General features: G+C 37.5%; 1 protein-coding gene and 1 long non-coding RNA gene across 4 annotated transcripts in view; one reads left to right on the plus strand and one right to left on the minus strand.

The window, feature by feature from the left end:
- Positions 1 to 27759, plus strand: part of LOC110147518 (uncharacterized) — a 445714-nt gene that overhangs the window by 208863 nt on the left and 209092 nt on the right. For both annotated transcript variants that reach the window (XR_011492090.1, XR_002316879.2), the window contains one exon: positions 3019 to 3129. This is a non-coding gene — a long non-coding RNA (uncharacterized lncRNA). The remainder of the gene's footprint in view (positions 1 to 3018; positions 3130 to 27759) is intronic.
- EFEMP1 (EGF containing fibulin extracellular matrix protein 1) overlaps positions 1 to 27759 on the minus strand; it is a 70512-nt gene that overhangs the window by 21225 nt on the left and 21528 nt on the right. The gene's annotated exons all lie outside the window — the stretch shown is intronic.

Here is a 27759-nt window from a genome sequence, read left to right on the forward strand (position 1 = left end):
CTTTCCCAGGTATGTTTATAAAAGTCCTCTGTGGTGGGAATACCTTACTCACAAAAGCAATTCTTTATTCATAAGGGAAAATACTCAGGTCAGCCACAGTTTCCCTGATAATCTAGGAAACAGTACTCTGGGAAGAGGAGTTTTTGTGTTGTTTTTAAATGATTTGTAAGTTATTTTTGACAGTTCAGCTCACTAGGTTCTTTAGGTAGACAGTTATCATGTTTCTTGGGCCTTGAAACCAAGTTCTTTGAGGACAAGGTCTATGTATTACTTTTTTTTATGTATTCCTAGAACCTTACAGAGTCCATGAAACATGATGGGTTTTCAAAGCATAATTGTACAATAAATGGAAGGATGAACCAAGGTTGTTTGCTAAGAATGGATGCCTATAGTTTAAAGAAAGTAGGGTCAGTGTTTAATCTCACAGAACTAAACATTTACAAGACAGAGTAACAGGCAAAATGTAAGAAACACACCAAAATGTCAGCAACTGGAAATGGCTATAAAGCAATGGAGTAGAGAAATACAGAAGCTAGAAAAGAAAAAGGCAGCATCAGAGGTGGAAGGCTGGCCCAAGGAGGTGAATTTTGAGCTGCATTTTGAAAAAGGTAAGGTATGTGGACTGGCAGAAATAGGAGGCTAGGAGTTTTCTTGGTGGCTCAGTGGTAAAGAATCTGCCTGCCAACTCAGGAGATATATGGTTTCGATCCCTGGTCAGGGGAAGATCTCACATGCCATGGAGCAAATAAGCCCATGTGCCACAACTACTGAGCCTGTGCTCTAGAGCCCAGAAGCTGCAGACTACTGAAGCTCACACACCCTGAAGCCTGTGCTCCACAACAAATGAAGCCACTGCAATGAGAAGCCCACACACTGCAACTAGAGAGAAGCCTGTGCTGCAGTGAAGACCCAGCACAGCCAAAAATAAATGAAACAACACATGTGAAAAAAAAATTTAAAAAGAAAAAGAAATAGGAGGCTATTTCTAAGCAGAAGGGAGATCACATTAGAAAATGCTGATATGATAGAAGTGGTTTGCATGAGAAGAATGGCAAACAGCTGGAGTCAGCATGGCTGGAGGTACTGTGTATGAGGAGTTTGGTGCAGTGCCTGATTAAAGGCGCTCATAAAATGGTAACTCAACTCATGAGCAAAATTCAAGGCCTTAAAGGTGTGATTGGGCTCCCCAGGTGGTACAGTGGTAAAGAATCCACCTGCCAATGCAGGAGATGCAAGAGACGTGGGTTCAATCCTTGGCTTGGGAAGATATCCTGGAGGAGGAAATGGCAACCCACTCCAGTATTCTTGCCTGGAAAATCCCATGGACAGAGGAGCCTGGTGGGCTACATTCCATGGGGCTGCAAAGAGTTGGACACGACTGAGCACGGCACAGAGCACAGAGCAAAGGTGTGATCAGAGTTTAGACTGAACACCACAGGAAGCAGCTCTGAACTATGTAGACACAGCCTAATGTAAACATTACCAAAGTACAAAATAATAGAATGTGCTTCCTAAAATATCACGACACATAAATCAACTCACATTTCATCATTCTAATGTATTAAGAATAGCTAATGGCAATATTTGGTGATTCCCTCATTTTTCAAAAATGTGCCCACACTCTCCCTTCTAGTGATTTATACCATTGTAGGTCTCTCTCTTGCTGACTTTGGCATCATCACTGCATTAAATAATCCAGCTGATCTTCGCTCAGCTCTCACTCCTAGCCTCTTTATCGCACTGATCCCCAGTCTATGGAACTGCATATTTGGTTTTCTGTCAGAGTTAGTAGAGGCAACTGTGTCCACGTCTCTGTGGTGTCCATTAAGTCCCTGCTTAGGCCCTCATTCTCTATGTTTTTGGCTCCTGCCCTTCAGTATGACTCATATTTCCCAAACCCCTGACTCATGCTGCTTTCTCTCTCTTATGCAACATTTTAATCTTTGCAATGTTCTTTCCATAATTTGATAACTTACCACGACATGGAGTTACTTCAGTGTGTTTTCATGGGCAAAGACTTTGTGTACCTTAAATGTTCTATATTACCACTTATACTTTTCTTGTGCTGCTTTACATTAAGGGAATAATTTAGAACTACTTTGGAATAAACCACCATTCACCAGATGTTGTATTTGATGAGAATACACTGAAATAGGAATAAGGGGACTGAAATTATTATTCTGTCACTGCCTCTGTGATCTAGGGCCATGACATCAATTCCTTTTCTATTTCTCTGTCTGTAAAATGGACTGTCTGTCCTTGAAGATATGCAAAGATTTTTAAAAGTTCAGAATTTTCAAAATACATCTTTTTAATTCCAGACCATAAATCCTTAGAGTAAAATAACCAGATCTTTACTAGTTCTGAGTGGGCCACTGTAAATATTATTTGATAGCAAAGAAAAGGTAATGGTTAAATTCAAGTTGCTGCTATTTCTTGATCTTTGTGGATCTAAAACCTTATTATGTCTTCCCCGACAATACTAATTTAACCTCATATATGGAGTGAGGTAGGAGAAAAAGGTCAAGATTCATATTTGCTGTAAGGAGGAGTTACTTTACTCCTGGCTGCTTTCGTCCCTCCCTCCCTCCCCCTTTCTTTCTTTTCTACTTTTTTCTTTCTTTTTTTTCTATAGTGACAGGATAATAAATTAGTTCCCAGCAAAGTACACTTTCTACTTAATCTATGAAACTGTTTGAAGAAAAGAGATTCATTGGGTGAAGATCTTATAGTTATTTTGGATATTAATCTTATTTTTCAATACAGTCCTGGAAGGTAGCATCTATTTCAGCAAGTGCTGAGGCATTGCTATTTTATTGCTGTTTCATCCATTAATGGCTATTGATAGTGATAGCCTGAGTAATCAAGGCATTATATTATGTTGCCTGAAATCTGATTAAAGATAAGATGTGTAATATTTTATATGACTTCATATACAAATTTGTTAAAATTCTAAAATTAACTGGTGTAAAAATAGGTAAATATTTAATAGTATTTAAACATCTATTATTTGTTTAGGAAACAGACCTACAAGCCTCTGATTTCATCCTAATAACGATCCTGTGGAATAATGGTCTCATTATTCACAATTTTGGATGAGGCAGGAGGATGCCACTGAAACATAGGTTGGTAAGTGACCTGCTCAAGGTAACACAGAACAGAGAAGTCTTAGAGTCAAGAAAGATTTCTCTTTTGCTTCTGTAATTTAGGTATCTAGAAAAACTTATTTCTTAAGAGTTCTGGATAGTAGAAGTTCTACTGTATATATATACATATATAAAAATATATATTTCTTATATATAATATAAATATATAATTTTTCTTAGAATAAAAGAGAGGGTTGTTAATCATTAGGGCATTGATTCCTCCTTTGCATTTTTCTGCTCCATCAGAGTAACATTCATAGCTCTCCAAGTCTTCCGTTTCCCTCCCCAGTTCTTAGCCAATTATCAACAATTTTTGTCAAAGACTTTCTATTTCCCTTGCTGCTTCTTTAATAGTACTGGAATCAGATTTATCTGGGACAGATGCCCAGTTCTAGTTAGCTTTTCACCCTTCTGAAATTATCAGCTAGAATTCACCCAAGCTAAGCAGTTCTAGTAGGGAAAATAAATACTGACATTTAGTAACAAAAGAGGACTGTCTTTGTTGATGGCCAGCAGTAGATTTATAGTTCTAGATTCTTATCTGTTCTGGCAAGACAGATTGTTAATAGTTTAGTGTGCTTTAAATGATAAACAAAAATATCACCAAAATCAAGAAATATCAGCTTCCCAGATAGTTCATTTGTTCGTTTTAGAAGAGTAGTGAATCAACTGTACTGGAAGTCCTTGGTACTGCACTGTGTTCTAACAGAACCTTGAAATGTGCTATTACCGTGTGGAAAAGTCATGGTACGTGTACTTGGAGTTGCCTTGTCAGCCCCGATAGCAGATTTGCACTCCAGATGACCTTCTCTCACCTAGCTTCCTCTGTCTAGAAGTGTTCATTTGCAAGATGTTGGATGAGATTAGACATGAGGTTCATGCCTAACCTCATGAATTCATATCTAACATTCATGACTGTGGGGGAGAAAATCAACTGTAAACATAAATGATCAACTTGTGACTCATCTCTGCTACAAACAAACCAAATGGACCAATCAGGCCAAAACAAGGCAGCAAGCAAGGACTCAAAGACCTTAATCCTCATTCTTTAGCTCTTTTTGCACACTTTCAAAGTGAAGCTTATTGCTTTTAGAATCTTAAGGGAAATATATTTTCTACCGATAAATGGTTGTTAATTGTCAGGAGTGTTCTCTGGAATCTCTGTGAATATGTCATATCCAGGTAAACTCTCTTTTTTCTTCTTAAACTTAATAATCCATTAAAAAAATATTTGAGAAAAGATGACCCTGGTATTTGAACGGTATTACAATCAATCATTAATCTATAATCAATCATTAATACAGTGGAGGTAAAACTGTATTTTGAAACAAGCAGCACCGTCAGTCTTTGTTCTAGGGTGGCTCAGTACCAGGAATAAAGGATTCTGTGTGAAAGTTCAAGCCCATCCCATACATGTCAAGAACCTACTTCACACTGAATGGCCTTCAGAGGAGTTGTGATCCCATCTTATTAGGGGATGCCTTTGCCTTGACTGAGAAGGGAATGGCAACCCACTCCAGTAATCTTGCCTGGAGAATTCCATGGACAGAGGAGTTTGGTGGGCAATGTCCATGGGGTCACAAAGAGTTGGACGTGACTGAGAGATTTTCACCACACTTGCACTTATATTTGAATTGTGTTTTCTGGTGCCTCACTACTTCATCTTGCCCCTCCCACCTCCCTCCTATTTCCAGCTCCAGATCACACCACTGGAGAGTGATGAACTGATTGGAGACTGAGTACATTCAAAGGAGTCCACCATGCCTTCCCTGAGCACTGTGAGTTGACTCCTGGCCCCAATCCTTGAGGCCTTAACGGCCAGATTAGTCAGCCTCTCTAGCCCAAGGCACACACATTCCTGGCTTACTCCTTCAGCCCAGTCATCACTTGAGGTCACATAAGCCGCTGGCTATGGCAATGCCAATTATAACAAGCATGGATTGAAGACCTCCTAATTGTATGAGGCCAATTACATTATACTTGTTGTTCATTTAACAATAAACAGCTTTCGTGCCCACTAAATTGAGGCATACTACTAAATTTGCTGAATGTAACTTGGCAATACTTCTCCAAATCATTAACTGCCTAAGACTTTGAAAATAAAGTATATCTTTGTGCCTCTTGCCTTCAGAACATGTTCCGTTCTTGTGTGTACTTTCCTACCCATTTCATTACACTGTACTTATGATGCTTCTGCATAATGTTTCCCCATATGCCTGAATGCCTGAATGCCCTTACAGTTTTCTGAATTCAAAATGGATAGGTAGGATGAAGTGAGTGAGGGGTGTGACACCAAATTTGTACTAAATTTCCTTTTGTTTTTCATTCAAAATTCAGCACAATGAAAAGCAGTGAAAGGATAAATATGTGTGTAAATCTTAATGAATACTGACTTTATAAAACAATAATAGTAAAGTCTTTTGTGATTTATAAAAAATTAGAATTAAAATATATGGGAATAAAGTGCATATGCTGGCAGGAATATAAATGGAGTTTAAGTATTTTAAAGTCCTGCTATAGTCTGGGAAGAGGTAAAACAAATAAAACCAATTTGTTCTGGACTTCGATAAGTCAAGGGTACATGTTAAAGTATTCCCTGGGGAAAGGACTAAAGGAATAGTAAAAGAGTATAAAACTCAAATCTAATACAGGGGAGAATGGAATAATACAAAATAGTCCATCACTGTAGTTAGAAAGCAAAAAAGAAAGGAAAGAGAAACAAACAATAATATGCAGAGTGAAAAAAAGGGCAAATAGTAAAATGGTAGCTTAAACCTAAACTTATCAATAATTGCATTAAAGGTAAGTGAATTAAATGCTCTTATGAAAACCAAAAGTTTTTAAAACAAAACCCAAATATGCTGTTTCAAGAGAAGTGATTTAAATATAAGGACACAGGTAGATTAAAGAAAAAGATGGAAAATATACTATGTAAACACTAACCAAAAAAAGTTGGCTTTGCAATATTAATATAAGACAAAGTTGACTTTAAGGAAAAAAAGATTAGAAAGGATAAAAAATAATATTGCACTCATCTTATACACTAGTAAAGTAATGCTCAAAATTCTCCAAGCCAGGCTTCAGCAACATGTGAAGCGAGAATTTCCAGATGTTCAAGCTGGTTTTAGAAAGGTCAGAGGAACAGAGATCAAATTGCCAACATCTGCTGGATCACTGAAAAAGCAAGAGAGTTCCAGAAAAACATCTATTTCTGCTTTATTGACTATGCCAAAGCCTTTGACTGTGTGGATCACAATAAACTGTGGAAAATTCTGAAAGAGATGGGAATACCAGACTACCTGACCTGCCTCTTGAGAAACCTATATGCAGGTCAGGAAGCAACAGTTAGAACTGGACATGGAACAACAAACTGGTTCCAAATAGGAAAAGGAGTACGTCGAGGCTGTATATTGTCACCCTGCTTATATGCTTATTTGCTTATATGCTTATATGCATATATGCTTATATGCAGAGTGCATCATGAGAAACGCTGGGCTGGAAGAAGCACAAGCTGGAATCAAGATTGCTGGGAGAAGTATCAATAACCTCAGATATGCAGATGACGCCACCTTTATGGCAGAAAGTGAAGAGAACTAAAAAACCTCTTGATGAAAGTGAAAGAGGAGAGTGAAAAAGTTGGCTTAATGCGCAACATTCAGAAAACTAAGATCATGGCATCTGGTCCCATCAGTTCATGTCAAATAGATGGGGAGACAGTGGAAACTGTGTCAGACTTTATTTTTCTGGGCTCCAAAATCACTGCAGATGGTGACTGCAGCCATGAAATTAAAAGACCCTTACTCCTTGGAAGGAAAGTTATGACCAACCTAGATAGCATATTAAAAGGCAGAGACGTTACTTTGCCAACAAAGGTTCGTCTGGTCAAGGCTATGGTTGTTCCACTGGTCATGTATGGATGTGAGAGTTGGACTGTGAAGAAAGCTGAGTGCCGAAAAATTGATGCTTTTGAACTGTGGTGCTGGAGAAGACTGTTGAGAGTCCCTTGGACTGCAAGGAGATCCAACCAGTCCATCCTGAAGGAGATCAGTCCTGGGTGTTCATTGGAAGGACTGATGCTGAAGCTGAAACTCCAGTACTTTGGCAACCTCATGAGAACAGTTGACTCATTGGAAAAGACCCTGATGCTGGGAGGGATTGGGGGTAGGAGGAGAAGGGGACGACAGAGGATGAGATGGCTGGATGGCATCACCAACTCGATGGGCATGAGTTTGATTAAACTCCGGGAGTTTGTGATGGACAGGGAGGCCTGGCGTGCTGTGATTCATGGGGTCGCAAAGAGTCGGACACGACTGAGCGACTGAACTGAACTGAACTGAATGATAAAAGTTTAGTTTACCAGAAAAATGTAGAAATTCTAAATGTAACTGCATATAATCACATAGCCTCAATATAGATAAAGCAAACATGAATCAAACTAAAGGGCAAATGTCTATATACAGTAAAAGATTTTAACAATCTTTCCCAGTAACTAAAAGAATAAACACACATTTGCAAAAATGAATAGAAAATATGAATAACATGGATAAAAACTTTGAATTGACATATATAGAGCACTGTACAGAATATATAGTCTTTTCCAATATTGAGAAAACATTAATGGAAAATAAGTATATACTGGTCTTAAGTCTAAATAAACTACAAAAATTGCAATATATTCTCTAACTGCAAGGCAAGTAAGATAGAAACAGCAATAATAATGATGACAACACCAGAAAAATCACTCTCTTTTGGAAAAGAAGACATACACTTCAAAAGAGTTCATGATTTAAAGACAATAACAAAGTTGAAATTTAAGACTATTTCAAACTAAGTGAAAATGAAAATGTTACTTATCAAAGCCTGAGGGGGGGAAAATGCCAGCCTTTAAAAAGGACTATAGCCCCTCCTCTCCTTACATCATCCTTATCTTCCCCCCACACTGTACCCAGTTTACAAGATCAGATTTGTATCTGAGCTAGTCTGCTGTGAGAGTGACTTGAGGATTTTGAAGGGCTGCTTAAAGAAGAAGGAAAAGATCTTGATCATGTCTTTCCAAAGAGCAGAACTAGAACAAACAGGCAGAAATCTGAGGAAGGCAGATTTTAGTTCAGTGAAAGAAAAAAATGTTGTGGTCATTGAACATTTTAAGGTATTAAGAGATAACGAGGTTCCTATCACTGGAAATATGCAACTTGTGTAACTTTAATCCCAGTTGTGTGTGTGTATATGTGTGGCAGGGGCAGGGGTGGGATTTGACCAGTTATCTGTGTTTAAAGTTGGTGTTAAGGTATTGCATGCAAATAGTAACAGTTTCTGAATCTGGATGGTGGGTGATCAATGTTCATTGTATCATACATTCAACTTTAAATTTGAAAATTTTGATAAAAAACACTGAAAAATAGGTGCTGCATACCCCAGTGTAGAAAGTTGTGAGGATTCAAAAAGATTGAATATCTATACTTTCTCTCTTTGACATATGGTGTACATACATATATCTTTGTATATACACAATATATATTGTGATGTTTACTTTTATACTTTTATAATTTTTCCTCTAACATCTGAAAAACTTGTTCTATGACAAAATATAACAAGGAAAGATCTCATCTTAAGTGTTTTATTTTTCATTCTTTCTTCCTTGAGCAAAGAAGTAGTTAAATCCTAGACTTGTTATTATACTAATATATACTATATGTTATACTGTACTATACTATATAATATACTATATATAGTATATATAGTTTACTAACAAATATTAACAAAATATATACAGTATACTAACAAATTCCTTGTTAGTTTTAAAGAATTTTTCAGGAAGGAAGACTCTGCAGGCTTTATCATATTAAGGCAGAAGATTATTCAGTGTTCAAAATGTTAAATGCAAGCAACTATCAGCTTGTGCCCAAATGTTTCATGTGCCATCATACCAAGTAAGATTTGACTTTTTTGTTTTGTTCCAAACTGATACTGTAGTTACCATTTCCTCCAAGTTATTCATGAATTATCATGCATACTTGAAGTTAATTTGCTGATAAATTGTGTTTGACTTACATAAACTATGGGATATCCCCTTACCCAGTGTTAAAACACTTTTAGTGATGTGAAGCAATAGCATTCAAATAACTCCTGATTATTAGTTCAAAGAGTACCTAAAGGCAATAAGGGACAAAAGAAAGTTCAGTTCAGTTCAGTCGCTCAGTCGTGTCCGACTCTTTGCGATCCCATGAATCACAGCACACCAGGCCTCCCTGTCCATCACAAACTCCCGGAGTTTATCAAACTCATGCCCATCGAGTTGGTGATGCCATCCAGCCATCTCATCCTCTGTCGTCCCCTTCTCCTCCTACCCCCAATCCCTCCCAGCATCAGGGTCTTTTCCAATGAGTCAACTGTTCTCATGAGGTTGCCAAAGTACTGGAGTTTCAGCTTCAGCATCAGTCCTTCCAATGAACACCCAGGACTGATCTCCTTCAGGATGGACTGGTTGGATCTCCTTGCAGTCCAAGGGACTCTCAACAGTCTTCTCCAGCACCACAGTTCAAAAGCATCAATTTTTCGGCACTCAGCTTTCTTCACAGTCCAACTCTCACATCCATACATGACCAGTGGAACAACCATAGCCTTGACCAGACGACCTTTGTTGGCAAAGTAACGTCTCTGCCTTTTAATATGCTATCTAGGTTGGTCATAACTTTCCTTCCAAGGAGTAAGGGTCTTTTAATTTCATGGCTGCAGTCACCATCTGCAGTGATTTTGGAGCCCAGAAAAATAAAGTCTGACACAGTTTCCACTGTCTCCCCATCTATTTGCCATGAAGTGATGGGACCAGATGCCATGATCTTAGTTTTCTGAATGTTGCGCATTAAGCCAACTTTTTCACTCTCCTCTTTCACTTTCATCAAGAGGTTTTTTAGTTCTCTTCACTTTCTGCCATAAAGGTGGCGTCATCTGCATATCTGAGGTTATTGATACTTCTCCCAGCAATCTTGATTCCAGCTTGTGCTTCTTCCAGCCCAGCGTTTCTCATGATGCACTCTGCATATAAGCATATATGCATATAAGCATATAAGCAAATAAGCATATAAGCAGGGTGACAATATACAGCCTCGACGTACTCCTTTTCCTATTTGGAACCAGTTTGTTGTTCCATGCCCAGTTCTAACTGTTGCTTCCTGACCTGCATACAGGTTTCTCAAGAGGCAGGTCAGGTAGTCTGGTATTCCCATCTCTTTCAGAATTTTCCACAGTTTATTATGATCCACACAGTCAAAGGCTTTGGCATAGTCAATAAAGCAGAAATAGATGTTTTTCTGGAACTCTCTTGCTTTTTCAGTGATCCAGCGGATATTGGCAATTTGATCTCTGGTTCCTCTGCCTTTTCTAAAACCAGCTTGAACATCTGGAAGTTCTCGGTTCACATATTGCTGAAGCCTGGCTTGGAGAATGTTGAGCATTACTTTATTAGCATGTGAGATGAGTGCAATTGTGCGGTAGTTTGAGCATTCTTTGGGATTGCCTTTCTTAGGGATTGGAATACTGTTCCCTAAAGCTATGACCTGGTGAGTTTTGATGCTAAAGATTTCTCAAGCTAGCATATAAATAGTCTTTGGACTTTTTAAATGAGTTTGGGGCATTTTACCCTCCATTTCCATTAGAAGCAAAAATACTATATATTCTCTGAAATCTCTTTCAGTTTTAAAAATCTGAAATTAAAGCTCACTTTGCTGAATTCCTGAATGTTGTTGTAAAACGGATTCATTTTCCAGCTCTTATCGCTTCTACCCTTTCTAACACAATATTTGATCCTGGAAAACCTGAAAAACATGGTCTTGCTTCTTGAGGGCCATGCCTGTTTCTTCGTCCCTTGTTTTTCATTTTCCCCTCCTCCTAATCTGTAGAATCAAAGGAGCATTTAAAATGGACTCATCTTCCTGAATAGGATTAAATGGCTCTGTTAACAGAGGGGATGCATAGAAAGTTCTCTTCAATGTTTAGGCAGTACTGTATCCCTGTCAAGTTACATACCTGCCCAAAATTTAGAGAAGCTTAATGCTTGATTGCCAGCCTAAAACTCTGAAAAAAAATCTTGTGGGGAAACATGCCCTGTACACAGTTTCTGTCTGTAGACTACAAAGGAAGGTGAACCTGTGCCAGTTATGTGTTAAAGGTAGGTGCCAAACTTAGTCTTTAAGAGAATTTCTTGGCATGAATAAACACAGATTAAAAAAAAAAACTCTATGTTCTTAGATCTGTTATATACACTTAAAATGGTTACCGCATGGAGCACATCCATAGAGTCTATCACATTCCAAGTTTTCATTTTAGAAGAAAAATGGAAAAATTGAGTAATTCATATTGTTAATTTTAAAATTAGCCTAGAATTATTTCTCCCTAGAAATATAACAAGTTGTTTATGGAAACCTTTAAATGAAAACCTTTGACTTCAGGCACATATGTGGTCAATGCGGATGACTGTGAAGCTGCCAGATAGGTGTAAGGAGGTCCCCTATTAGTGACCTTCAACTACTGATCTCTGTCCATGGCTTTTGGAATTTGAATAGCCATACTATTTTCTCACTACATAGTATTTTTAAGTTTTAAATTATTTTACTTGAGATTGTTTCTTTCTTTAGTTGTTTGTGCTAGATTTTTTCCTAGCCTTATTATACCAAGAATTAAGAGTTTCTGGGAGGACTCAATCTTTTTAGAAAGTCTGAGAACCACATAATACATTTTTTCCCTGTGCACCTCCCTGACAGAAAGATATGAAATATGATTGAGATAGAAGAGTCGGTAAGATCTTGGGATTTGGAGTCAAACAAGTCTCAATTCAAATCCAAGCATCACCATGTTTTTGGTATATGTCAGGGGAGAATCATTTAACTTTTCCAAGTCTCACTGCCATGTCTGTCAAGTAAGGATAATATGCATTTCATTAGGTTCTTGTGAGGATGGACTGAAGTAATACACATCTCAAATGGCGCCTCATTGACACTAAGGGCTCAATAAATTGTATTTAACACTGTGAGGTTTTTATATGTTGTTGTACATCAGGGTGGTACTTCTGTTATAGACAAGTGGAAGGAAGCAAGAAAACTGCAGATGTCCTGGTATATAATTATACATCCTATCTTGGTTTCCTTGCTCAGTGTCATATTTTGAATGCGGTGGTCATGACTGAAATTCAATTAGGAGGAACAACCATAGCATCGAATGACTTCCCTTCCTTTGGCATATTCCAGATACATGGATCCAAGAATAGGCAAAATCACCCTTTCTTTCTTAAAGTTATTTCTCATTAGGGAAATTGAAAACATTCACACAAATGTGATCTGGCAAAACAGAAAGAGTCTACATTATTTGCATTTCATATTTTGAGATATGAAAGGACAGTTGGTGGCAATAGGACCCATCCACAGAAATGGAGTATTAATGTTTATGAAGTATTAATGTTTATTAATGTTTAGCAAACATAGCTTTAATTGGCACTCTAATTAGAACCTATGTGTAATTATGAGAGATTTGAAAAAACTGTGAAAAATACAAATTTTAGAAGCAATTTTTATTATTATATTTATGGGAGACCTGGGTTTGATACCTGGGTCAGGAAGATTCCCAGGTTAGGAAGATTCCCTGGAGGAGGGCATGGCAACCTACTCCAGTGTCCTTGCCTGGAGAATCCCCATGGATAGCGGAGCCTGGAGGGCTACAGTCCATGGGTCGCAAAGATTCAGGCATAACTGAATGACTAAGCACAGCACATGTCAAGGATATGGTCATCATTTCTCAAGGTGTCAATGAAATTATAAATCAGAACTAGAGAACAGATGGGGAATTTTTTCAAACATGTGGGAAAAGCTACATGTAAAGTCATGACAAATATTTCTGGGTGTTTGTTCATTAGGGACAATGCTCAGCATTACATTTTAAGATGAAAGCATCAGGTGCTTAACTTCTCAAATGAGGAGATTTGAGAAATCTCCACAAGATATAATGGTGATCTATATCGTTTATAGTTAATGAAACATCCATTCAATCATATCACACGGGAATGTTTGATCTGGAGCCAATTTTTGTTGGTTAAAAGTTATGCTATTATCCATGGCTAATTCATATCAATGTATAACAAAAACTACTGTAATGATGTAAAGTAATTAGCCTCCAACTAATAAAAATTTAAAAAAAAAGTTATGCTATTAATAAAGCAAAAATACATGGTATATGAGAAAAATAAACTGGGGAAAATTAATTTTGGTTCCTTTGGATACCAAATGACCTCCAAATGCTTTCACTATATCCATATATAAATTATATAGGTGCATATGATAAATTCTTGTTCTCATATTAAAAGTAAAACATAGAAAATTAATAGGAAAAATTAAAGAATTTAAACCATGAGGGTAAACACTATGCTTACGGTGGCAGTGTGACAAATCAGCAAGTGACAAGGCTGACTTCCTTCTCTGTTGTCTTATTATCCCACCTTTTCCCATCTGCATTTCTGACTCTTCCTATTTCAGTGTTCAATCTTGCATTTCAGTTCAGTTCAGTTGCGCAGTCGTGTCCGACTCTTTGCGAACCCACGTACTGCAGCACACCAGGCTTCCTGGTTCATCACCAACTCCCAGAGCCTGCTCAAACTCATGGCCATTGAGTCGGTGATGCCATCCAACCCTCTCATCCTCTGTTGTACCCTCTCCTCCTGCCTTCAATCTTTCCCAGCATCAAGGTCTTTTCCAATGAGTCAGTTCTTCCCATCAGGTGGCCAAAGTATTGGAGCTTCAGCTTCAGCATTAGTCCTTCCAATGAATATTCAGGACTGATTTCCTTTAGGATTGACTGGTTGGATCTCCTTGCAGTCCAAGGGATTCTCAAGAATCTTCTCCAGTACCACAGTTCAAAAACATCAATATTTCGGCACTCAGCTTTCTTTATGGCCCAACTCTCATATGGAAAAACCATAGCTTTGACTATATAGACCTTTGCCAGCAAAGTAATGTTTCTCCTTTTTAATATGCCGTCTAGGTTTGTCATAGCTTTTCTTCCAAGGAGCAAGCATCTTTTAATTTCATGACTGCAGTCACCATCTGCAGTGATTTTAGAGCCCAAGAAAAGAAAGTCTCTCACTGTTTCTATTATTTCCTCATCTATTTTCTATGAAGTGATGGGACCGGATGCCATGATCTTCATTTTTTGAATGTTGAGTTTTAGGCCCATTTTTTCATTCTCCTCTTTCACTTTCATCAAGAGGCTCTTTTCCTCTTTGCTTTCTGTCATAAGGGTGGTATAATCTGCATATCTGAGGTTATTGATATTTCCCCCGGTGATCTTGATTCCAGCTTGCATTTGTAGTTGATCTTGTATTTGCCCTTTCTTAATTTCACCTCAGTCAGGCAGACCATTCTTTTACCTTGAGAATTGTGATTGATGCCACATCCAAGGGTAGTGTGAGGATCTCCTACTAGTGCAGGCCTTGGGCACTGTTGCTTTAGCAATGGTTTGTGAGTGCTGTTTCCCTGGCCCAGGCCTGTGACTCGCCAGTGCACCCCTCAGGGCCTCAGCAGTCTGTCCCTGCCATCTCCATCTCTTCAGTGAGGTGATCTGCTGCTACCCAGGCCCCCAGAATCCCAACACCAGCAACAATCCTGTGACTAATGCAAACGCACACAGATGTCAATAAAATGCAGAAGGTCTGTATAACTGTATGAACCTCACTATAATATAACAGGTAATTTCATATAAAAACTAGTCTTTTCATCAATATCATCTTGTATGACCCTCAATATCAGCCAGGCTACATATTTCCATGGTGCAAACACATGTTGCCACTTGTCTGTGTTTGCCCACGAGCTTCTCCCCAACCCTTCTACCTTAACAGGATAGATTTTCCTTCTATCCAGTCCATATCCACCTTCCTGAAGCTTCTTTTCCCAGGTTCCTTTGCCCAATGTAAGATGATTGCAGAAAGTAACCTGTCCAGTTGAGCTCTGGGACTGCTATATCCACAAATTATCCTTGTTAAGAAACAGGAATAGCAGTATACTTGCTACCTCTGTAAAATTAACTGTCTTGGAGAGTTCTTGGTGACAGCTGCCCCTATCCCCTCCTGCTTAACTAGACTCACCTTAAGGATGAAGGAGTGCCTCTAGCACTTTGTCTGGCTTAGGGTCCTAAATAAGTTTTTCTCTGACTACTGAATTCTGGCACACTCCATTAGGAAAAACTGGCAGCTGAATAACCATAGGCACACATCAGTGTCCTATATAATTTTATAGCCTCAATTTGTTGAAGGTACCAATTGAGCTCTCCATTAGATTTGATGTGTAGATTCTAGCACTATTATATTATAAAGTGGCAAAACACTTAAGATAAATTACACTCGATACTTCCATAGCATTTATACAATTATATTGTCACTACAACAATTTTTTTTATAAGGCTAGGGATGCTATGCCAAATAAGGTGAATGTGTGGAAACTCTTGTAGCTTCTGCAAAGTTACAGAGACGTTGAGTTACAATTTTATTTTCAAACTAGTTTTCCAGTAAGTTTTAGTACAAATTTTAAGATGGAACAGATCTCAAGTAGTAAAAATCTTTTAAGAGTTTACAGTTATATTCTGTGTGGATAAAATCATAATGGCCTGGAACAATGACTAAATGCTGAGTGGAATTTTAAGGCTGGATTTGACTTTATAAGCTTTTCCTTGAGCTAAGATATTTTTCCCACTGTGTTATGTTTGATAAAGACTGAAACTTATAAACAGGTCTGTGCCATGTTTATAACGAACTTCATACTTAATTTGCCTTTGTAGCACTGGTATGAAATGAAGAATTAAACCAGTTCTAATTAGCTACAATAAAATTATCTCACCAGGTTAACAAATTTATAATATAGAAATAAGCTTTAAAAGCAAATGATGTGTTTGCCTTTTCTGTAAACAAACCTGATTATGTCACCTCCCACCTATCTTCAGGATGAAATCCAAACTTTTTAACAGGACGTTCATGCCCCTTCCTGATTTGACTTACTTATCATCTTAAATGCTCACTGAACTATACAGAGCACTTATCTCTTCTGTATTCTACTTAATGACTAGCAACTGCTGTTCCTTCTGCATAGAACATTTTTTCTCTTTCCCTCCATCCCTTCCCCTAGTTCATTAAAGGCTAATCCCCACAACTTCCTAAGACTGAGGACTGGTGGTACATTCTCTGGGAAGTTTCTGAAATGGAACTCAAAATGTCACATTGCTATTACTGTCTTCAGACTGTGAGCTCTTTGTGGGCAGACACCATAAGCTTTCATCCTTGTATTCTCAACACCTACTATGCTTTGCACACAGTAGTTACTCAACTCAGGCTTGTTGAATAATCTCACACTTTGAAATTATGCTTAGGGATCCAGCTATAGGATACCTCTGTGGTCTTGTGCCATCTCCCAAACTATAAGTAACAAAGCAAATGTCAAACTATTTCTACCTCCCATCTTATTATTCCAAAATCCAATATAATTAAAAAGCAAATATAGACAACTAACATTTCATCTCCAGGAGACTCACTCTTGAAAAGCATAAGCATGACTGTTGTTTATGAAGTGTTCCAGAATGGACACTTATCAATAAATAGACAAGTCAGGTGTTTTGTCTTTGCAAAATTCTAGCTGTGAGTAGATCTTCAAAAAAACCAAAACCAAAACAAAACAACCACCCCCAACCAAATAGTATCGAGACTTAGTGATCTCTAAATCTAGTTAAAATTCCTCTGGATTACTCTATAGGCTAAACTATATAGTCTTATGGTTTTAAGTTCTTGCTGTATTAGTTTAGCAATCTAGCCTCACTCCCATGCTAAAATTTCTGTTTCCCGTTTTGTATTTTTAAGCGAAGATCATTTTTAACTGGAAAATGCATTTCCCATGCATATTCTCATGACATATCATGAGAACTTGTTGCTATCCTCTGTTTATAGTCAGATTACTCCTTTAGTTTATGCTTATTTACAAAATGGATGATAGGAGATTCACAGGGGAGACTGGGCCTATGGATAATTGCCTCTTGCCATAATTTTCTATAACTGCAAGACCCTTACTTAATTAGGGTATGACTCTACTTCAGCTGTATTCATTGCATATTGCAGTGTCACAGTCTTAAATATGTTAAAATAAGAGAAACTGTTGTTAACAGTCTATGTTTAGACAGTTTATGGTTAGAGACTTGCTCCATATTCCTTCAGTCATACAGTATAACTAATGAACATTCTACAGTTTAATGGATGTGGGCACGAAGCACAAAGGCTGATTGTTCAGAAGATCAGTTAAGGGCTTACTTAGCTCCTAATTGGCTATTTCATTGGGTACAGGAGCTGAATTACACCAGAATGTTATTAATTTCAAATTTCATGTTTACTTTTGTAAAACCTATGAATAAATGTATTGCTAAACAATATTATTAACAGTTTACCCTACTTGAATTAGAACTTGTTTAGAATCATCATTTGACTCAGGAGAAGCACTTGCATGCAAAAATAATGAATGTGTCTATTGGAAATAGTTTTTAACAAAGTATTAAATTATTATTATGATTCTGAAAATAGCCCTTATGGAGCAAACTTTTTTATACCTATTATTAGCATCATTACTGTATGTACTAACTTGAAAGTTATGTACAATTCTTTCTTGAAAAACTCAATTTTAAGCAAATCAGACTAACATATGCCCTCTGGTTTCAGTTCCCCACCCAAGTCCTATTGGGGTGATTTAACACATTTAGCCATATGTGTATGCTTATTTCTCCCCCTCACCTTACAACTATCTGAAGGAAGCATTTTTATTAGATCACTCCTTGCTCAAAACATTTTACTAGTTTTGACAGTACTAAATCTAAATAGCTTAACAAGAATTCAAGGTTCTATATAAATTTCCTCCAGTGACTTCCATATCGTGTTTCTTGCTTCCCCTATAGTAGGCCCTCTTTCCATCACCCTGAACACTAATACAGTACTGTTACCATTACTCAGGTCCATCTAGCAGAGCCTGCTCTTTTTCTTCTCAGGTTTATTCACATCTGTAAAACATCTGCTCCCTACACAAAACTCTTAACTGGCCCTTGGTTGCAGCAACCAATCCCTCCTTTGGACCCTTCCAGTTCTTTTTGTTAAATTAATCAATTAGTTAATTTTTATTTTATTTTTTTTCATTTATTTTTATTAGTTGGAGGCTAATTACTTTACAATATTTTAGTGGTTTTTGTCATACATTGACATGAATCAGCCATGGATTTACATGTATTCCCCATCCCGATCCCCTCTCCCACCTCCCTCTCTACCCGATCCCTCTGGGTCTTCCCAGTGCACCAATTGATTTTTAATTGGAGAATAATTGCTTTACAATGTGTTAGTTTCTGTTGTACAACATCATGAATTGGCTATATATATATATATATATATATATATACCCCTCCATCTTGACCCTTCCTTCCAGTTTCCCCATCCCACCCCTCTAGGTCATCCCAGAGCACCAAGCTGAGCTCCCTGTGTTATATAGCAGCTTTCCATTAGCTATCTATTTTGCACATGGTAGTGTATATATGTCAGTGCTACTCTCTCAATTTATCCCACCCTCTCTTTACCCTGCTGTGTCCATAAGTCCATTCTCTACATCTGTGTCTCTATTCTTGCCCTGCAGATAGGTTCATCAGTATCATTCTTTCTAGATTCCATATATATGTATTAATATACAGTATTTGTTTTCCTTTTCCTGACTTACTTCACTCTGTATGACAGACTCTAGGTTCATCCCCCTCCAATGCTTCTTGGTAACCATCATTTACCATTTACTACATAGGGACTATGGCCTTTAACTAGGGTTTTGTTGACTTGAATTGTTGAACTGAATTATTTGGTTAATTTTCTTTTTTATTTATGTATAATTGATATACAACATTATATTAGCTTCAGGGATAAAACAATTTGATATTTGTGTATATTGTGATCACCACAATAAATCTGGTTAACATCCTTTTTCTTGTGATGAGAACTTTTAAGATGTACTCTCTTAGCAACTTTCAAATATACAATACAGTGTTATTAACTATAGTTGCCATGCTTTCTATGTTATATCCCCATGACTTATCTATTTTATAGCTGAAAGTTTGTACCTTTTGATTCCTTTCACTCATTTCACCCACCCTCCACCACCTACCTCTGGCAACCGCTGATGTGTTCTATCTATCTTTCATTTCATTTTAAAAATCTGACATGTATGAATGTGAGAGTTGGACCATAAAGAAGGCTGAGTGCTGAAGAATTGATGCTTTTGAACTGTGGTGCTGGAGAAGACTCGAGAGTCCCTTGGACAGCAAGGAGATCCAACCAGTCAATCCTAAAGGAAATCAACCCTGAATATTCATTGAAAGGACTGATGCTGAAGCTCCAATACTTTGACCACCTGGTGAAAAGAGCTGACTCATTGGAAAAAACCAAGATGCTGGGAAAGATTGAGGGTAGGAGGAAAAGGGGAGACAGAGAATGAGATGGTTGGATGACATCACCTATTTTAATGGACATAGGAAAGTGTGAAAATTGCTCAGTCATGTCCGACTCTTTGCACCCCATGGACTATACAGAGTTTGAACAAATTCCAGGAAACTGTGAAGGACAGGGAAGCCTGACGTGTTGCAGTTCATGGGGTCACAATGAGTCGGATACAACTGACTGAAGAACAACAACAAACCTCTTCAGATAGACTGAAAAGTCCTTGCAGGAAAGGTGGTGTGTCTAAACATCTAGTATAGTTTGAACACATATTAACTGAATGCATTGATGCAAAAATTGATGAATAAGTGACTAAAAATTGAACAAATGAATGTATGAATGGTATGAATTTCAGAGTACACATGGAAAAAATACATCCCAAGTTTACACTAACAATTTGGAGTCTCCTGAGGAAAAGAAAGGGAGAGTTCTTAAAAGCCAGGACTCTTGATATTTAAATTATCCTTTGATGTCTGCAGGGCAAAAAAGTAGTGAGTCCAGAAAGAATAGCCAGAAATGAGCTCTTTTAGTTCCATAATCTCTCTGTTGAGTCCTGTGTGTTTAGGAATTTAAGATCAGCATGAAGTTATGGTGACTACCTGGCCATACAATGTCCCCTTTTCCTTCTCTCCATGGAGGGATCATGACCTCATTCTCTGGAAAGTGGACTCTCCTCCAAAAGCATTTGAGGACCACTTCTCTCAAAGATTAAATGAAATGCAAAATGGGTCCAGGACAAAACCAATCTTATTAAGAGGGCATGCACAAATTCTGGAGGGAAAAGTCATTGCTAAGTTATATATATATATTTTTCCTGAACCTTTGAAAAGATCAACTCTGGTTTCAGTTTAATTTTTTTTTTTTCAAAAGAAACCTACATGGCCACTTCAAATTTGTTCCAGATGGATTTAGTCATAGAATGATTGATTATCCACTCAGTTGTGAGCTATGTGGTTAAGCTCAGAAGAGCCGGCAACAAACTGGTCTGGAGCTGTTTCATGGTTAAGTGGCAGAAAGGATAATCCTTACACTGTCATTTTAGAGTTAGTGATGAGGAAAGAGGAATTTAGTGAGGCTACTTATGTCAAGGGAATGTATTAGCAAATGGATGGCTGAATATGAAGAGATATTATGAGCATAATGCGTCCCCCCCACACACACCGCCCTGTATTTCATGGTAAAGGGAACCAGATCTGACTGAGAGCCCTATGAGAGCTGCCCCAGCTCTCACTGCCTGCTTCTTGAACCAGTCCAGCCACTGCCTGCTTCTTGAACCAGTCCAGCTTCCTGGGAATGCTCCAGGCACAAGGCCAGAGGCTGGCTGCTACCTGGATGCTGAGGCACCTATTATCCTACTACCCAGTCATCAGGTCTATAGAGCCTTTTATTATTGGCATCAGAAACACCTGAGAAAACCTGGAAACTAATTCTGGGGAAGAGTGAACCAAGGAGAAAATGTACTGCTCTCCATACAGAGCTGTATTATGTACTTTAAAAAGCAATTTAAGAACATTTGGTTCATTTCCATTTTCTTTTAGGGAAAAAAAAACCCTTTCCTTTGGATTTTGGTTACTCCTTTTAATAGCTGCATTAGCCTTTTTTAGGTTCTTTCGCTCTGGTTAAGTTACAATCTGGCTACCAGAATATTCTGTTAGGGAGATTGGATATGGCTGATGGCCTTTCCTACATGTCACCATCTGATTTTATAAGTTGTTCGATTCTTAGTATCTCCCATCATGGTGATTTTCTATTTTTGCTCATATACCCTTTCTCTTTTTCTTTTCCCTTAGAGTGCTATTCTACCTCATTATTGCCTTCTTGTTGAAAAACAAACCATTATTCTGTCTCCTATCAAGACACTTGCTCCTTAAATCCTAAGAAAGTTCATGTTGGATTTTATGGCCGCTGAATTTTTAAGTCTTACACAACTTATTTATTGTAACCTTAGGTTATATTCATCACATGTCTCCTAGTAGAAATTTGAGGCAAAAGAAAAGATGTAAACATATTTAAACACAAAAATGACAACTCTAGGAGCAGGCTTTTGAGTAGGTTGTAGGAAGAAAAATGTGACAAAAACAGAACAGCGATTTCTATTAGAGAGATGGAGAACATTTTCCATGATCCTCTAACAAACACACAAATATCACAGATGTCTAGGACAAAAGTTCAAGTTGAAGTAAGAACTGTGTTTATTAAATTTCTTTTATATAACAAGCATGTGGATACATGCTGATCTGCAAAAATAAAGGGAGTTTTTGTGTTTGCTCATAAAGTTCTTGTTTCGTGGATATTGTTTATTTGTAGAGTGGAGTAAAGCAGGATTTTAACTAAAACACTTGAAAATCAGAGAATATATTTATAATTATTTAGGAGTGGTTTTGGAGAAAATTGATAGCATTCTAGAAGTTCCATGTCCATGAAGAAGAGAAGGGTACATTCACTCAAAAGGAGCTGTTAGAAGCTATGAGGTTCTTCTTTTGAACAGTACTTCGCCTCTTTGGACCGCACCCATCAGGATGTGTATCTGAATGAGTCATCCACTCTCCTGAACTCCTGAGGAGGTGGGTGCATTTTGCTTTTTGACCCATATTTTGCCTTTTGAAACCATTTAAAATTATAGATTTAACTCTAAAGGTTTAGATGGTATCATTTCAGGGGGAATTTTAATTACAGATTGTGGTAGGCTTCTGACATGGCTCTCAATGATCCTAGACTCCTGGCATTCACACCCTTGACTGTGGGCTGATCTAGTGGCTTGTTTCTAATGAACAAAATGTGGTAAAAGTTCTGGACTGTCACTTCAGTGATTGACTTATAAAAGGCTGTGACTTTAGTCTTATTAGTACTCTCTCTTTTGCTGACACCTCTTGCCTTTTCTCTTGCTTACTCTGATGAAGAAGGCTGCTGTGCTGTGAGATGCTCTATGGAGAGGTATATGTGGTTAGGGGTTGAAGGAAGAAGAACTCATGAGGAATGGAGGCAGGAGGTCAGTCCTACCAACAAACTCTAGCTGAGTGAGCTGGGAAGGGGATTCTTTCCAGTCAGGCCTTGAGACAACTGCAGGTTGTAAAAGACCCAGAGCCTAAAGACCCAGCTAAACCATAGTTTGATTCCTGACCTAGAGAAACTGTGAGATAATGAATTTTTGTTGTTTCAAGCTGCTATGTTTAGGTCAATTTGTCATGTGGCAAGAGATAACTCATAGACTTCATTATGGTTCTTGTGTAACAGATAATAATGCACACAGTCAGGAAAAACCTTTGTTTGTAAGCCTAGTTTGAGTCTGAGGCTGAAAAAGTCTTGAAATGTGAAATGAACAAACCTGTAGACTTTTAACACGTTGTTCATTGCTGAAAGCTATTCATGTCCCATAGTGAAGACAGAAAATCTTAACTCAAAATCAAGAAAAAAGAAAGAGAAAAAGAAAATAATAAAGAACCTGTAACATTTAATGTTGGCACCTTTACATTTTAAATGAGTTTATAGTAATACCTAAGCTACTTAAATACATAAAATACATAAACATATATATTATACTATACTATACTATACTATACTATAGTACACTACTAGTGTACTATATTATACTATATAGTATATACTATATACTAATATTACTATAGTAATATAGTAATACTGCCTCTTGAGGTATCTCTTCAGGTCAAGAAGCAACAGTTAGAACCAGACATTGAACAATTGACAGGTTTCAAATTGGGAAAGGAGTACATCAAGGCTGTATATTGTCACCATGCTTATTTAACTTATATGCAGAATATATCAAGTGAAATGCCGGACTGGATGAAGCACAAGCTGGAATCAAGGCTGTGAGGAGAAACAGCAATAACCTCAGATATGCAGATAACACCACCTTTATGGCAGAAAGTGAAGAGGAACTAAAGAGCCTTTTGATGAAAGTGAAAGAGAGTGAAAAAGTTGACTTAAAACTTAACATTCACAAAACTAAGATGATGGCATCTGGTCCCATCACTTCATGGCAAATAGAAGGGGAAACAATGGAAACAGTGACAGACTTTATTCTCTTGGGTTTCAAACTCACTGCAGATGGTGACTACAGTCATGAAATTAAAGGATGCTTGCTCCTTGGAAGAAAAGCTATGACCAACCTAGATAGCATATTAAAAAGCAGAGACATTACTTTGCTGACAAAGGCCTATCTAGTCAAAGCTATGGTTTTTCCAGTAGTCATGTATTGATGTGAGAGTTGGACCATAAAGAAGGCTGAGCATTGAAGAATTGATGCTTTTGAACTGTGGTATTGGAGAAGACTCTTGAGAGGCCCTTGGATTGCAAGGAGATCCAACCAGTCAATCCTAAAGGAAATCAGTCTTGAATATTCATTGGAAGGACTGGTGCTGAAGCTGAAGCTCCAGTACTTTGGCCACCTGATGCGAAGAACTGACTCCTTGGAAAAGAACCTGATGCTGGGAAAGGTTGAAGACAAGAGAAAGGTACAACAGAGGATGAGATGGCTGGATGGCATCACCGACTCGATGGACATGAGTTTGGGTAAATTCCGGGAGTTGGTGATGGACAGGGAGGCCTGGCGTGCTGCAGTCCATGGGGTCGCAAAGAGTTGGACACGACTGAGTGACTGAACTGAACTGAACTGATATAATACATGCAAGAAAGTATATTTACCCTGCATGCACACACACACACACACACATCAGCCAACCCAACTCCTTTCCAAGCTAGGATTGAAATGGAATCCTTGGCTGTGGCATGAACTACAATAATTACCCATGTCAGTGCCTGGGGGGAAGACTGCAGTGATCTAGCTTTTAAAGCTTCAGTGGTTTGGTCCAGACTTTTAGCAAACAACAAGTACTAGGTGTGAACTGTTTTGTCAGTAAAGCTTCAAATCATTAGAAATGTCTGTTTTTTTGCTTCTGAGTCATTAATTTTATTATAATCACAGAATACACCTGCATTCTTCTCAGGGCAGATTTTAACTTGCTCTAGTATGCTTTTCCTTATAAAAAAATGCAAACTGAAAGGCAAAGAGTTCCTATCAATAGAAATAGTTCAAGAACCATATAGTGACCACACTTCCAAAGCTTGTAGCTAGACAAAGTACACTTTCTCTATCTCTCTTTCTCGTCCTGTTAAAATTATTTTGAATGAGAGCTGGAAGAGACAACTCTTAATTTTGACAGCTGAGAAAGCTGAGTTTCAGAGAGGTTAACTGGTTTAATACAGTCAGTCACTTGAGGAAGATTCAGATGGGAATCTTTTTCTTTTACTAAGTTTCATGGAATTTCTGCCACTCTTTTCCTGCCAAACTACTTTCTGTATCCTCCTGAGCATTCAAGCATGAAAACATTCCACTATAGGAGAAAATTCTATTAATTAGTAAGCAAAGGAAATATCTATGTATTATAGCTGTAACTGTTACAATGGAATTTATATTGTAGACATTGAGTATCTAATCAGGGAAGAATATCTTTTTGCGAAAAAAAAAAAAAAACCCCACCACATGCAGATCTAATTTTATCCAAAGTATACCCACTTTGATAACTGCAGAAAATAGAAAATGAAGAATCACTAGACATACCAGTTTCTTGGAGGGAAGCACAAATTGCCAGCTACTGGAAGATAGGCTCTGTCTATATCAACAAAATCTGGGAGCTTGTTAGAAGTGTGAATCTTGGGTCTCATCCCACACATAATAAATCAGAACCTTCATTTTAATAGGATCCCAGGGAATTCATATGTATATTAAAATCTGAGAAGTGCTGGCCTATCACACATAGCATATAGAAGTTTCTCAGAAACATATTAGAAAATTGAATCCTAAATTTAAAGAATCCCTTAGACAATTTCATAAAAACAGCAAAACTGATTTACTTAGTTGTTACCTTTTCATTTTTACCTTCATCAGTCTGTTGAGGAAAATATACATTTATACCTACTATATACATAGGTAAAAAGTGGTCCTTGTAATACTATTTTATAAGACACCAGTACAACCCATTTTTGATGAGAACAGTCTTACACTTGCTCATTGTCCTGTACTCTTCTACCTTGCTCTATTTTTCTCTCTCTCACAGTTTCATTCAACATCTCCTTTTCTGCCTCTCATTCCTCTTACCGCTGCTCATCTCCCAGGGCAAGGGGAGGTTCCTGAAAGAGAAGGATACAGTTCAACCGTTTATTTTGCTTTTTTCCTCCACGAAAGTGTGAATATTGTACTGGCCTCTACCCTCACAGGTGTTCACTGCATTTTTGCTTTTTCTTTAGATGACTAATTTTCATACTAAGTGGTGTGTGGGGATAGTAGCTGGGTGTTGGGGGGACAGTGTTACTGTTAGTTTGAGTCACTCAGCAGAGGAGCCAGGGAAATTTTCATAACTGGCATCACGGTTTCATCTTAATTTGTGGCTTATATTGTTGCCCCTCTTATCTCTGGTTTCACTTTCTGGAAGTTTCAGCTACCCACATGGTCAACTATGGTCTAAAAATATTATATGAAAAATTCCATAAATAATTCATAAGTTTTAGACTGCCCACCATTCTAAACAGCATGATGAAATACCTTGCCATCCCACTCCATGCTGTCCGGGACATGAATCATCCCTTCGTCTAGCATATCCTGCCCAGCAACCGATTAGCAACCTCTTGCTTTCAGATCCACTCTTTTGGGTATTGCAGTGCTTGTGTTCAGGTGACCCATATTTCACATAATACTGGTCCCAAAGCTCAAGAATTGTGATCCCAGCAATTAGGGTATGCTGCAGAGAAACTATAAAGTGCTTCCTTTTAAGTGAAAAGGTGGAATTTCTTGACTTAATAAGGGAAGGAAATAAAATTTGTACCCTGAGGCTACTAAGATCTACATTAAGAAGGAATCTTCTTAATGTGAGGAAGGAAAAAAAAAAATTGTGCTAGTTTCGCTATCAAAATTCAAACTGTAAAAGCCGTGGTCAGTGTGCAATAAGTGCTAAGGTAAAGTGGAAAAGGCATTAAATTTATACAAAAAGATATTTTAAGAATGAGATCACACTCACATAACTTTTAATTACAGTATATTGTTATAATTATTTTATATCATTGTTAGTTATTGTTGCTTATCTCTCACTGTGCCTAATTTATAAATTAAACTTTATCATAGGCATGTATATGTATATATAGGAAAAAACAGTATATATAGAGTTCAGTACTCTCCATGGTTTCAGGCATCCACTGGAGGTCTTGAAATGTATTTGCAGATAAGTGGGGACTTTTGTATTTAAAATTGATCAATGCACAAGCAACACTTAAGTCATGAATTTTCAGCATCAGTAATTACCCAATTATGATCTTTGTCATTAAGAGATTCACCTAACAGTAACAGAGAAGAGAAAGTATCTCTTCTCCTTTAAGGGAAAGTGGTGTTTTCTTTTTTGCTGAGTAATAGAGTTGACATAACATAGAGTGTGTCATCTATTAAACTGATTTTAAAATGTCTCCAAGTCAACTGCAAAGGCTGACTTGACTTTGCACTGATTCTTCTTTTTCTAATGTGAGATTTATACTGAGGAATAGGCGGTTGCTTGCAGTTGGTTTTACCCACTTCTCAGGACTTCTACTTGATGTTTTAAGTTCTTGAGAAAATACAAAACATCATTCATATTTAATCAAATAACTCATTCAATTTTCCTTACTGATGTCTTCTCTATTCTTTATCCATATATATTATTCCTTTTAATATGAGACCAGAAACAGTGTATTTTACCAAGAAAAAGTTATAACAATTTTGTTATGATTGATAATGCTTTGGGGAATGTGTAATTCTGTCTACTCCTGACTTTGACATTATATCAGTTTTTCCAATAATTCTTTTAAAACCCTATTAGAATCCTAATACTGTTTGGGGTTGGGTTTTTCAATGACAACTAAATAGCCCAAGCTCTTTTTCTAAGAGTAATATTCTATTTGGGTATTAACCATTAGTGATAGCGTTGTTTATTGAAAACTTGTTCTGGCATGCTTACACAATCTATTTTTCTGCTTAAATTGAAAAATCAATGAGAAGATTTTTTAAGTTTACTTAGAGTTGAACTCCAGTTTACAATGGTT

This window comes from Odocoileus virginianus, chromosome 2 (assembly GCF_023699985.2).
Source record: "Odocoileus virginianus isolate 20LAN1187 ecotype Illinois chromosome 2, Ovbor_1.2, whole genome shotgun sequence".
Classification (NCBI taxonomy): Eukaryota; Metazoa; Chordata; class Mammalia; order Artiodactyla; family Cervidae; genus Odocoileus; species Odocoileus virginianus.